This window comes from Heterodontus francisci, chromosome 45 (assembly GCF_036365525.1).
Source record: "Heterodontus francisci isolate sHetFra1 chromosome 45, sHetFra1.hap1, whole genome shotgun sequence".
Lineage (NCBI taxonomy): Eukaryota > Metazoa > Chordata > Chondrichthyes > Heterodontiformes > Heterodontidae > Heterodontus > Heterodontus francisci.
Genome location: NC_090415.1, coordinates 25,977,690 through 25,990,451, shown reverse-complemented (window position 1 = coordinate 25,990,451; position 12,762 = coordinate 25,977,690).

The window sequence follows — 12,762 nt, the reverse complement described above, 5'->3', positions numbered from 1 at the left end:
CTGAGAGTGTCAGAGAGTGTCAGAGAGAGTCAGAGAGTGTCAGAGAGTGATAGAGAGTTTCAGAGAGTGTCAGAGAGTGTCTGAGAGTATCAGAGAGTGTAAGAGAGTATCAGAGAGTGTCTGAGAGTGTCAGAGAGTGTCATAGAGTGATAGAGCGTGTCAGAGAGTGTCAGAGAGTGTCTGAGAGTGTCAGATAGTGTCAGAGAGTGTCTGAGAGGGTCAGAGAGTGTCAGAGAGTGATAGAGAGTGTCAGAGAGTGTCAGAGAGTGATAGAGACTGTCAGAGAGTGTCAGAGAGTGTCTGAGACAGTCAGAGAGTGTCAGAGATTGTCTGAGAGTGTCAGAGAGTGTCAGAGAGTGATAGTGAGTGTCTGAGAGTGTCAGAGAGTGTCTGAGAGTGTCAGAGAGTGTCAGAGAGAGTCAGAGAGTGTCTGAGAGTCTCAGAGAGTGTCAGTGAGTGTCAGAGAGTGTCTGAGAGTGTCAGAGAGTGTCAGAGAATGTCAGAGAGAGTCAGAGAGTGTCAGAGAGTGTCAGAGAGTGATAGCGAGTGTCAGTGAGTGTCAGAGAGTGTCTGAGAGTGATAGAGAGTGTCAGTGAGTGTCAGAGAGTGTCTGAGAGTGTCAGAGAGTGTCAGAGAGTGTCTGAGAGTGTCAGAGAGTGTCAGAGAGTGTCAGAGAGAGTCAGAGAGTGTCAGAGGGTGATAGAGAGTGTCAGAGAGTGTCAGAGAGTGTCTGAGAGTGTCAGAGAGTGTCAGAGAGAGTCAGAGAGTGTCAGAGAGTGTCAGAGAGTGTCAGAGAGTGTCTGAGAGTGTCAGAGAGTGTCAGAGAGTGTCAGAGAATGTCAGAGAGAGTCAGAGAGTGTCAGAGAGTGATAGAGAGTGTCAGAGAGTGTCAGTGAGTGTCAGAGAGAGTCAGAGAGTGTCAGAGAGTGTCAGAGAGTGATAGAGAGTGTCAGAGAGAGTCAGAGAGTGGCAGAGAGTGTCAGAGAGTGATAGAGAGTGGCAGAGAGTGTCAGAGAGTGTCAGAGAGTGATAGAGTGTGTCTGAGAATGTCAGAGAGTGTCAGAGAGTGTCAGTGAGAGTCAGAGAGTGTCAGAGAGAGTCAGAGAGTGTCTGAGAGTGTCAGAGAGTGTCAGAGAGTGTCTGAGAGTGTCAGAGAGTGTCAGAGAGAGTCAGAGAATGTCAGAGAGAGTCAGAGAGTGTCAGAGAGTGTCAGAGAGTGATAGAGAGTGTCAGAGAGTGTCAGAGAGTGTCAGAGAGAGTCAGAGAGTGTCAGAGAGTGTCAGAGAGTGTAAGAGAGTATCAGAGAGTGTCTGAGAGTGTCAGAGAGTGTCAGAGAGTGATAGAGCGTGTCAGAGAGTGTCAGAGAGTGTCTGAGAGTGTCAGATAGTGTCAGAGAGTGTCTGAGAGGGTCAGAGAGTGTCAGAGTGATAGAGAGTGTCAGAGAGTGTCAGAGAGTGATAGAGACTGTCAGAGAGTGTCAGAGAGTGTCTGAGACAGTCAGAGAGTGTCAGAGATTGTCTGAGAGTGTCAGAGAGTGTCAGAGAGTGATAGTGAGTGTCTGAGAGTGTCAGAGAGTGTCTGAGAGTGTCAGAGAGTGTCAGTGAGTGTCAGAGAGAGTCAGAGAGTGTCAGAGAGTGTCAGAGAGTGATAGAGAGTGTCAGAGAGAGTCAGAGAGTGGCAGAGAGTGTCAGAGAGTGATAGAGAGTGGCAGAGAGTGTCAGAGAGTGTCAGAGAGTGATAGAGTGTGTCTGAGAATGTCAGAGAGTGTCAGAGAGTGTCAGTGAGAGTCAGAGAGTGTCAGAGAGAGTCAGAGAGTGTCTGAGAGTGTCAGAGAGTGTCAGAGAGTGTCTGAGAGTGTCAGAGAGTGTCAGAGAGAGTCAGAGAATGTCAGAGAGAGTCAGAGAGTGTCAGAGAGTGTCAGAGAGTGATAGAGAGTGTCAGAGAGTGTCAGAGAGTGTCAGAGAGAGTCAGAGAGTGTCAGAGAGTGTCAGAGAGTGTAAGAGAGTATCAGAGAGTGTCTGAGAGTGTCAGAGAGTGTCAGAGAGTGATAGAGCGTGTCAGAGAGTGTCAGAGAGTGTCTGAGAGTGTCAGATAGTGTCAGAGAGTGTCTGAGAGGGTCAGAGAGTGTCAGAGTGATAGAGAGTGTCAGAGAGTGTCAGAGAGTGATAGAGACTGTCAGAGAGTGTCAGAGAGTGTCTGAGACAGTCAGAGAGTGTCAGAGATTGTCTGAGAGTGTCAGAGAGTGTCAGAGAGTGATAGTGAGTGTCTGAGAGTGTCAGAGAGTGTCTGAGAGTGTCAGAGAGTGTCAGAGAGAGTCAGAGAGTGTCAGTGAGTGTCAGAGAGTGTCTGAGAGTGTCAGAGAGTGTCAGAGAATGTCAGAGAGAGTCAGAGAGTGTCAGAGAGTGTCAGAGAGTGATAGCGAGTGTCAGTGAGTGTCAGAGAGTGTCTGAGAGTGATAGAGAGTGTCAGTGAGTGTCAGAGAGTGTCTGAGAGTGTCAGAGAGTGTCAGAGAGTGTCAGAGAGTGTCAGAGAGTGTCAGAGAGTGTCAGAGGGTGATAGGGAGTGTCAGAGAGTGTCAGAGAGTGTCTGAGAGTGTCAGAGAGTGTCAGTGAGAGTCAGAGAGTGTCAGAGAGTGTCAGAGAGTGTCAGAGAGTGTCTGAGAGTGTCAGAGAGTGTCAGAGAGTGTCAGAGAATGTCAGAGAGAGTCAGAGAGTGTCAGAGAGTGTCAGAGAGTGATAGAGAGTGTCAGAGAGTGTCAGTGAGTGTCAGAGAGAGTCAGAGAGTGTCAGAGAGTGTCAGAGAGTGATAGAGAGTGTCAGAGAGAGTCAGAGAGTGGCAGAGAGTGTCAGAGAGTGATAGAGAGTGTCAGAGAGTGTCAGAGATTGATAGAGAGTGTCTGAGAATGTCAGAGAGTGTCAGAGAGTGTCAGTGAGAGTCAGAGAGTGTCAGAGAGAGTCAGAGAGTGTCTGAGAGTGTCAGAGAGTGTCAGAGAGTGTCAGAGAGTGTCTGAGAGTGTCAGAGAGTGTCAGAGAGAGTCAGAGAATGTCAGAGAGAGTCAGAGAGTGTCAGAGAGTGTCAGAGAGTGATAGAGAGTGTCAGAGAGTGTCAGAGAGTGTCAGAGAGTGTCAGAGAGTGAGAGAGAGTGTCAGAGAGAGTCAGAGAGTGGCAGAGAGTGTCAGAGAGTGATAGAGAGTGTCAGAGAGTGTCAGAGAGTGATAGAGAGTGTCTGAGAATGTCAGAGAGTGTCAGAGAGTGTCAGTGAGAGTCAGAGAGTGTCTGAGAGTGTCAGAGAGTGTCAGAGAGTGTCAGAGAATGTCAGAGAGAGTCAGAGAGTGTCAGAGAGTGTCAGAGAGTAATTGAGAGTGTCAGAGAGTGTCAGAGAGTGTCAGAGAGAGTGAGAGAGTGTCAGAGGGTGTCAGAGAGTGATATAGAGTGTCAGAGAGTGATAGAGAGTGTCAGAGAGTGATAGAGAGTGTCTGAGAGTGTCACAGAGTGTCAGAGAGTGTCAGAGAGAGTCAGAGAGTGTCAGAGAGGGTCAGAGAGTGTCAGAGAGTGATAGAGAGTGTCTGAGAGTGTCAGAGAGTGTCAGAGAGAGTCAGAGAGTGTCTGAGAGTTTCTGAGAGTGTCAGAGAGTGTCAGAGAATGTCTGAGAGTGTCAGAGAGTGTCAGAGAGTGATAGAGAGGGTCAGAGAGTGTCTGAGAGTGTCAGAGTGTGTCAGAGCGTGTCTGAGAGTGTCTGAGAGTGTCAGAGAGTGTCAGAGAGTGTCAGAGAGTGTCTGAGAGTGTCAGAGAGTGTCTGAGAGTGTCAGAGAGTGTCAGAGAGTGTCAGAGAGTGTCTGAGAGTGTCAGAGAGTGTCAGAGAGTGATAGAGAGTGTCAGAGAGTGTCAGAGAGTGTCTGAGAGTGTCAGAGAGTGTCAGAGAGTGTCTGAGAGTGTCAGAGAGTGTCTGAGAGTGTCAGAGAGTGTCAGAGAGTGTCAGAGAGTGTCTGAGAGTGTCAGAGAGTGTCTGAGAGTGTCAGAGAGTGTCAGAGAGTGTCAGAGAGTGTCTGAGAGTGTCAGAGAGTGTCAGAGAGTGATAGAGAGTGTCAGAGAGTGTCAGAGAGTGTCTGAGAGTGTCAGAGAGTGTCTGAGAGTGTCAGAGAGTGTCAGAGAGTGTCTGAGAGTGTCACAGAGTGTCAGAGAGTGCCAGAGAGAGTCAGAGAGTGTCAGAGAGTGTCAGAGAGTGATAGAGAGTGTCAGAGAGCGTCAGAGAGGGTCAGAGAGTGTCAGAGAGTGATAGAGAGTGTCTGAGAGTGTCAGAGAGTGTCAGAGAGAGTCAGGGAGTGTCTGAGAGTTTCTGAGAGTGTCAGAGAGTGTCAGAGAGTGTCTGAGAGTGTCAGAGAGTGTCAGAGAGTGATATAGAGTGTCAGAGATTGTCTGAGACTGTCAGAGAGTGTCAGAGAGTGTCAGAGAGTGTCAGAGAGTGTCTGAGAGTGTCAGAGAGTGTCAGAGAGTGATAGAGAGTGTCAGAGAGTGTCTGAGACTGTCAGAGAGTGTCAGAGAGTGTCAGAGAGTGATAGAGAGTGTCAGAGAGTGTCAGAGAGTGTCAGAGAGTGTCAGAGAGTGTCTGAGAGTGTCAGAGAGTGATAGAGAGTGTCTGAGAGTGTCACAGAGTGTCAGAGAGTGTCAGAGAGAGTCAGAGAGTGTCAGAGAGTGATAGAGAGTGTCAGAGAGTGTCAGAGAGGGTCAGAGAGTGTCAGAGAGTGATAGAGAGTGTCTGAGAGAGTCAGAGAGTGGCAGAGAGTGTCAGAGAGTGATTGAGAGCGTCAGAGAGTGTCAGAGAGTGATAGAGAGTGTCTGAGAGTGTCTGAGAGTGTCAGAGAGTGTCAGAGAGAGTCAGAGAGTGTCAGAGAGTGTCAGAGTGTGTCTGAGAGTGTCAGAGAGTGTCAGAGTGTGTCAGAGAATGTCAGAGAGAGTCAGAGAGTGTCAGAGAGTGTCAGAGAGTGATAGAGAGTGTCAGAGAGTGTCAGTGAGTGTCAGAGAGAGTCAGAGAGTGTCAGAGAGTGTCAGAGAGTGATAGAGAGTGTCAGAGATAGTCAGAGAGTGGCAGAGAGTGTCAGAGAGTGATAGAGAGTGTCAGAGAGTGTCAGAGAGTGTTAGAGAGTGTCTGAGAATGTCAGAGAGTGTCAGAGAGTGTCAGTGAGAGTCAGAGAGTGTCTGAGAGTGTCAGAGAGTGTCAGAGTGTGTCAGAGAATGTCAGAGAGAGTCAGAGAGTGTCAGAGAGGGTCAGAGAGTGATTGAGAGTGTCAGAGAGCGTCTGAGAGTGTCACAGAGTGTCAGAGAGTGTCAGAGAGAGTCAGAGAGTGTCAGAGAGTGTCAGAGAGTGATAGAGAGTGTCAGAGAGTGTCAGAAAGGGTCAGAGAGTGTCAGAGAGTGATAGAGAGTGTCTGAGAGTGTCTGAGAGTGTCAGAGAGTGTCAGAGAGTGATAGAGAGTGTCAGAGAGTATCAGAGAGTGTCTGAGAGTGTCAGAGAGTGTCAGAGAGTGTCTGAGAGTGTCAGAGAGTGTCTGAGAGTGTCAGAGAGTGATAGAGAGTGTCTGAGAGTGTCACAGAGTGTCAGAGAGTGTCAGAGAGAGTCAGAGAGTGTCAGAGAGTGATAGAGAGTGTCAGAGAGTGTCAGAGAGGGTCAGAGAGTGTCAGAGAGTGATAGAGAGTGTCTGAGAGAGTCAGAGAGTGGCAGAGAGTGTCAGAGAGTGATAGAGAGCGTCAGAGAGTGTCAGAGAGTGATAGAGAGTGTCTGAGAGTGTCTGAGAGTGTCAGAGAGTGTCAGAGAGAGTCAGAGAGTGTCAGAGAGTGTCAGAGAGTGTCTGAGAGTGTCAGAGAGTGTCAGAGAGTGTCAGAGAATGTCAGAGAGAGTCAGAGAGTGTCAGAGAGTGTCAGAGAGTGATAGAGAGTGTCAGAGAGTGTCAGTGAGTGTCAGAGAGAGTCAGAGAGTGTCAGAGAGTGTCAGAGAGTGATAGAGAGTGTCAGAGATAGTCAGAGAGTGGCAGAGAGTGTCAGAGAGTGATAGAGAGTGTCAGAGAGTGTCAGAGAGTGTCAGAGAGTGTCTGAGAATGTCAGAGAGTGTCAGAGAGTGTCAGTGAGAGTCAGAAAGTGTCTGAGAGTGTCAGAGAGTGTCAGAGTGTGTCAGAGAATGTCAGAGAGAGTCAGAGAGTGTCAGAGAGGGTCAGAGAGTGATTGAAAGTGTCAGAGAGCGTCTGAGAGTGTCACAGAGTGTCAGAGAGTGTCAGAGAGAGTCAGAGAGTGTCAGAGAGTGTCAGAGAGTGATAGAGAGTGTCAGAGAGTGTCAGAAAGGGTCAGAGAGTGTCAGAGAGTGATAGAGAGTGTCTGAGAGTGTCTGAGAGTGTCAGAGAGTGTCAGAGAGTGATAGAGAGTGTCAGAGAGTGTCAGAGAGTGTCTGAGAGTGTCAGAGAGTGTCAGAGAGTGTCAGAGAGTGTCTGAGAGTGTCAGAGAGTGTCAGAGAGTGATAGTGAGTGTCTGAGAGTGTCAGAGAGTGTCAGAGAGTGTCAGAGAGTGTCAGAGAGTGTCTGAGAGTGTCAGAGAGTGTCTGAGAGTGTCAGAGAGTGTCAGAGAGTGTCAGAGAATGTCAGAGAGACTCAGAGAGTGTCAGAGAGTGATAGAGAGTGTCAGAGAGTGTCAGAGAGTGTCAGAGAGAGTCAGAGAGTGTCAGAGAGTGTCAGAGAGTGATAGAGAGTGTCAGAGAGAGTCAGAGAGTGGCAGAGAGTGTCAGAGAGTGATAGAGAGTGTCAGAGAGTGTCAGAGAGTGATAGAGAGTGTCTGAGAATGTCAGAGAGTGTCAGAGAGTGTCAGTGAGAGTCAGAGAGCGTCTGAGAGTGTCAGAGAGTGTCAGACAGTGTCAGAGAATGTCAGAGAGAGTCAGAGAGTGTCAGAGCGTGTCAGAGAGTGATTGAGAGTGTCAGAGAGTGTCAGAGAGTGTCAGAGAGAGTGAGAGAGTGTCAGAGAGTGTCAGAGAGTGATATAGAGTGTCAGAGAGTGATAGAGAGTGTCAGAGAGTGATAGAGAGTGTCTGAGAGTGTCACAGAGTGTCAGAGAGTGTCAGAGAGAGTCAGAGAGTGTCAGAGAGTGATAGAGAGTGTCAGAGAGTGTCAGAGAGTGTCAGAGAGAGTCAGAGAGTGTCAGAGAGTGTCAGAGAGTGATAGAGAGTGTCAGAGAGAGTCAGAGAGTGTCAGAGAGTGTCAGAGAGTGATAGAGAGTGTCAGAGAGTGTCAGAGAGTGATAGAGAGTGTCTGAGAATGTCAGAGAGTGTCAGAGAGTGTCAGTGAGAGTCAGAGAGTGTCTGAGAGTGTCAGAGAGTGTCAGAGAGAGTCAGAGAGTGTCTGAGAGTTTCTGAGAGTGTCAGAGAGTGTCAGAGAGTGTCAGAGAGTGTCAGAGAGTGTCAGAGAGTGTCTGAGAGTGTCAGAGAGTGTCAGAGAGTGATAGAGAGTGTCAGAGAGTGTCTGAGAATGTCAGAGAGTGTCAGAGAGTGTCAGTGAGAGTCAGAAAGTGTCTGAGAGTGTCAGAGAGTGTCAGAGTGTGTCAGAGAATGTCAGAGAGAGTCAGAGAGTGTCAGAGAGGGTCAGAGAGTGATTGAAAGTGTCAGAGAGCGTCTGAGAGTGTCACAGAGTGTCAGAGAGTGTCAGAGAGAGTCAGAGAGTGTCAGAGAGTGTCAGAGAGTGATAGAGAGTGTCAGAGAGTGTCAGAAAGGGTCAGAGAGTGTCAGAGAGTGATAGAGAGTGTCTGAGAGTGTCTGAGAGTGTCAGAGAGTGTCAGAGAGTGATAGAGAGTGTCAGAGAGTGTCAGAGAGTGTCTGAGAGTGTCAGAGAGTGTCAGAGAGTGTCAGAGAGTGTCTGAGAGTGTCAGAGAGTGTCAGAGAGTGATAGTGAGTGTCTGAGAGTGTCAGAGAGTGTCAGAGAGTGTCAGAGAGTGTCAGAGAGTGTCTGAGAGTGTCAGAGAGTGTCTGAGAGTGTCAGAGAGTGTCAGAGAGTGTCAGAGAATGTCAGAGAGACTCAGAGAGTGTCAGAGAGTGATAGAGAGTGTCAGAGAGTGTCAGAGAGTGTCAGAGAGAGTCAGAGAGTGTCAGAGAGTGTCAGAGAGTGATAGAGAGTGTCAGAGAGAGTCAGAGAGTGGCAGAGAGTGTCAGAGAGTGATAGAGAGTGTCAGAGAGTGTCAGAGAGTGATAGAGAGTGTCTGAGAATGTCAGAGAGTGTCAGAGAGTGTCAGTGAGAGTCAGAGAGCGTCTGAGAGTGTCAGAGAGTGTCAGACAGTGTCAGAGAATGTCAGAGAGAGTCAGAGAGTGTCAGAGCGTGTCAGAGAGTGATTGAGAGTGTCAGAGAGTGTCAGAGAGTGTCAGAGAGAGTGAGAGAGTGTCAGAGAGTGTCAGAGAGTGATATAGAGTGTCAGAGAGTGATAGAGAGTGTCAGAGAGTGATAGAGAGTGTCTGAGAGTGTCACAGAGTGTCAGAGAGTGTCAGAGAGAGTCAGAGAGTGTCAGAGAGTGATAGAGAGTGTCAGAGAGTGTCAGAGAGTGTCAGAGAGAGTCAGAGAGTGTCAGAGAGTGTCAGAGAGTGATAGAGAGTGTCAGAGAGAGTCAGAGAGTGTCAGAGAGTGTCAGAGAGTGATAGAGAGTGTCAGAGAGTGTCAGAGAGTGATAGAGAGTGTCTGAGAATGTCAGAGAGTGTCAGAGAGTGTCAGTGAGAGTCAGAGAGTGTCTGAGAGTGTCAGAGAGTGTCAGAGAGAGTCAGAGAGTGTCTGAGAGTTTCTGAGAGTGTCAGAGAGTGTCAGAGAGTGTCAGAGAGTGTCAGAGAGTGTCAGAGAGTGTCTGAGAGTGTCAGAGAGTGTCAGAGAGTGATAGAGAGTGTCAGAGAGAGTCTGAGAGTGTCAGAGTGTGTCAGAGCGTATCTGAGAGTGTCTGAGAGTGTCAGAGAGTGTCAGAGAGTGTCAGAGAGTGTCTGAGAGTGTCAGAGAGTGTCTGAGAGTGTCAGAGAGTGTCAGAGAGTGTCAAAGAATGTCTGAGAGTGTCAGAGAGTGTCAGAGAGTGATAGAGAGTGTCAGAGAGTGTCAGAGAGTGTCTGAGAGTGTCAGAGAGTGTCAGAGAGTGTCAGAGAGTGTCTGAGAGTGTCAGAGAGTGTCAGAGAGTGTCAGAAAGTGTCAGAGAGTGTCTGAGAGTGTCAGAGAGTGTCAGAGAGTGTCAGAGAATGTCAGAGAGAGTCAGAGAGTGTCAGAGAGTGTCAGAGAGTGATAGAGAGTGTCAGAGAGTGTCAGAGAGTGTCAGAGAGTGTCAGAGAGTGATAGTGAGTGTCAGAGAGTGTCAGAGAGTGTCTGAGAGTGTCAGAGAGTGTCAGAGAGTGATAGAGAGTGTCAGAGAGTGTCTGAGAGTGTCAGAGTGTGTCAGAGCGTATCTGAGAGTGTCTGAGAGTGTCAGAGAGTGTCAGAGAGTGTCAGAGAGTGTCTGAGAGTGTCAGAGAGTGTCTGAGAGTGTCAGAGAGTGTCAGAGAGTGTCAAAGAATGTCTGAGAGTGTCAGAGAGTGTCAGAGAGTGATAGAGAGTGTCAGAGAGTGTCAGAGAGTGTCTGAGAGTGTCAGAGAGTGTCAGAGAGTATCAGAGAGTGTCTGAGAGTGTCAGAGAGTGTCAGAGAGTGTCACAAAGTGTCAGAGAGTGTCTGAGAGTGTCAGAGAGTGTCAGAGAATGTCAGAGAGAGTCAGAGAGTGTCAGAGAGTGTCAGAGAGTGATAGAGAGTGTCAGAGAGTGTCAGAGAGTGTCAGAGAGTGTCTGAGAGTGATAGAGAGTGTCAGAGAGTGTCAGAGAGTGATAGAGAGTGTCAGAGAGAGTCAGAGAGTGGCAGAGAGTGTCAGAGAGTGATAGAGAGTGTCAGAGAGTGTCAGAGAGTGATAGAGAGTGTCTGAGAGTGTCTGAGAGTGTCAGAGAGTGTCAGAGAGTGTCAGAGAGTGTCTGAGAGTGTCAGAGAGTGACAGAGAGTGTCAGAGAATGTCAGAGAGAGTCAGTGAGTGTCAGAGAGTGTCAGAGAGTGATAGAGAGTGTCAGAGAGTGTCAGAGAGTGTCAGAGAGAGTCAGAGAGTGTCAGAGAGTGTCAGAGAGTGATAGAGAGTGTCAGAGAGAGTCAGAGAGTGTCAGAGAGTGTCAGAGAGTGATAGAGAGTGTCAGAGAGTGTCAGAGAGTGATAGAGAGTGTCTGAGAATGTCAGAGAGTGTCAGAGAGTGTCAGTGAGAGTCAGAGAGTGTCTGAGAGTGTCAGAGAGTGTCAGAGAAAGTCAGAGAGAGTCTGAGAGTTTCTGAGAGTGTCAGAGAGTGTCTGAGAGTGTCAGAGAGTGTCAGAGAGTGTCAGAGAGTGTCAGAGAGTGTCTGAGAGTGTCAGAGAGTGTCAGAGAGTGATAGAGAGTGTCAGAGAGTGTCTGAGAGTGTCAGAGTGTGTCAGAGCGTATCTGAGAGTGTCTGAGAGTGTCAGAGAGTGTCAGAGAGTGTCAGAGAGTGTCTGAGAGTGTCAGAGAGTGTCTGAGAGTGTCAGAGAGTGTCAGAGAGTGTCAAAGAATGTCTGAGAGTGTCAGAGAGTGTCAGAGAGTGATAGAGAGTGTCAGAGAGTGTCAGAGAGTGTCAGAGAGTGTCAGAGAGTGTCAGAGAGTGTCTGAGAGTGTCAGAGAGTGTCAGAAAGTGTCAGAGAGTGTCAGAGAGTGTCTGAGAGTGTCAGAGAGTGTCAGAGAGTGTCAGAGAATGTCAGAGAGAGTCAGAGAGTGTCAGAGAGTGTCAGAGAGTGATAGAGAGTGTCAGAGAGTGTCAGAGAGTGTCAGAGAGTGTCTGAGAGTGATAGAGAGTGTCAGAGAGTGTCAGAGAGTGATAGAGAGTGTCAGAGAGAGTCAGAGAGTGGCAGAGAGTGTCAGAGAGTGATAGAGAGTGTCAGAGAGTGTCAGAGAGTGATAGAGAGTGTCTGAGAGTGTCTGAGAGTGTCAGAGAGTGTCAGAGAGTGTCAGAGAGTGTCTGAGAGTGTCAGAGAGTGACAGAGAGTGTCAGAGAATGTCAGAGAGAGTCAGTGAGTGTCAGAGAGTGTCAGAGAGTGATAGAGAGTGTCAGAGAGTGTCAGAGAGTGTCAGAGAGAGTCAGAGAGTGTCAGAGAGTGTCAGAGAGTGATAGAGAGTGTCAGAGAGAGTCAGAGAGTGTCAGAGAGTGTCAGAGAGTGATAGAGAGTGTCAGAGAGTGTCAGAGAGTGATAGAGAGTGTCTGAGAATGTCAGAGAGTGTCAGAGAGTGTCAGTGAGAGTCAGAGAGTGTCTGAGAGTGTCAGAGAGTGTCAGAGAGAGTCAGAGAGTGTCTGAGAGTGTCAGAGAGTGTCTGAGAGTGTCAGAGAGTGTCAGAGAGTGTCAGAGAGTGTCAGAGAGTGTCTGAGAGTGTCAGAGAGTGTCAGAGAGTGATAGAGAGTATCAGAGAGTGTCAGAGAGTGTCTGAGAGTGTCAGAGAGTGTCTGAGAGTGTCAGAGAGTGTCAGAGAGTGTCTGAGAGTGTCACAGAGTGTCAGAGAGTGCCAGAGAGAGTCAGAGAGTGTCAGAGAGTGTCAGAGAGTGTCTGAGAGTGTCAGAGAGCGTCAGAGAGGGTCAGAGAGTGTCAGAGAGTGATAGAGAGTGTCTGAGAGTGTCAGAGAGTGTCAGAGAGAGTCAGAGAGTGTCTGAGAGTTTCTGAGAGTGTCAGAGAGTGTCAGAGAGTGTCTGAGAGTGTCAGAGAGTGTCAGAGAGTGATAGAGAGTGTCAGAGAGTGTCTGAGACTGTCAGAGAGTGTCAGAGAGTGTCAGAGAGTGTCAGAGAGTGTCTGAGAGTGTCAGAGAGTGTCAGAGAGTGATAGAGAGTGTCAGAGAGTGTCAGAGAGTGTCAGAGAGTGTCTGAGAGTGTCAGAGAGTGTCAGAGAGTGTCTGAGAGTGTCAGAGAGTGTCAGAGAGTGTCAGAGAGTGTCTGAGAGTGTCAGAGAGTGTCAGAGAGTGATAGAGAGTGTCAGAGAGTGTCAGAGAGTTTCTGAGAGTGTCAGAGAGTGTCAGAGAGTGTCAGAGAGTGTCTGAGAGTGTCAGAGAGTGTCAGAGAGTGATAGTGAGTGTCTGAGAGTGTCTGAGAGTGTCAGAGAGTGTCAGAGAGTGTCTGAGAGTGTCAGAGAGTGTCAGAGAGTGATAGTGAGTGTCTGAGAGTGTCTGAGAGTGTCAGAGAGTGTCAGAGAGAGTCAGAGAGTGTCAGAGAGTGATAGAGAGTTTCAGAGAGTGTCAGAGAGTGTCAGAGAGTATCAGATAGTGTAAGAGAGTGTCAGAGAGTGTCTGAGAGTGTCAGAGAGTGTCAGAGAGTGATAGAGCGTGTCAGAGAGTGTCAGAGAGTGTCTGAGAGTGTCAGATAGTGTCAGAGAGTGTCTGAGAGGGTCAGAGAGTGTCAGAGAGTGATAGAGAGTGTCAGAGAGTGTCAGAGAGTGTCAGAGAGTGATAGAGACTGTCAGAGAGTGTCAGAGAGTGTCTGAGACAGTCAGAGAGTGTCAGAGATTGTCTGAGAGTGTCAGAGAGTGTCAGAGAGTGATAGTGAGTGTCTGAGAGTGTCTGAGAGTGTCAGAGAGTGTCAGAGAGAGTCAGAGAGTGTCTGAGAGTGTCAGAGAGTGTCAGTGAGTGTCAGAGAGTGTCTGAGAGTGTCAGAGAGTGTCAGAGAATGTCAGAGAGAGTCAGAGAGTGTCTGAGAGTGTCAGAGAGTGTCAGAGA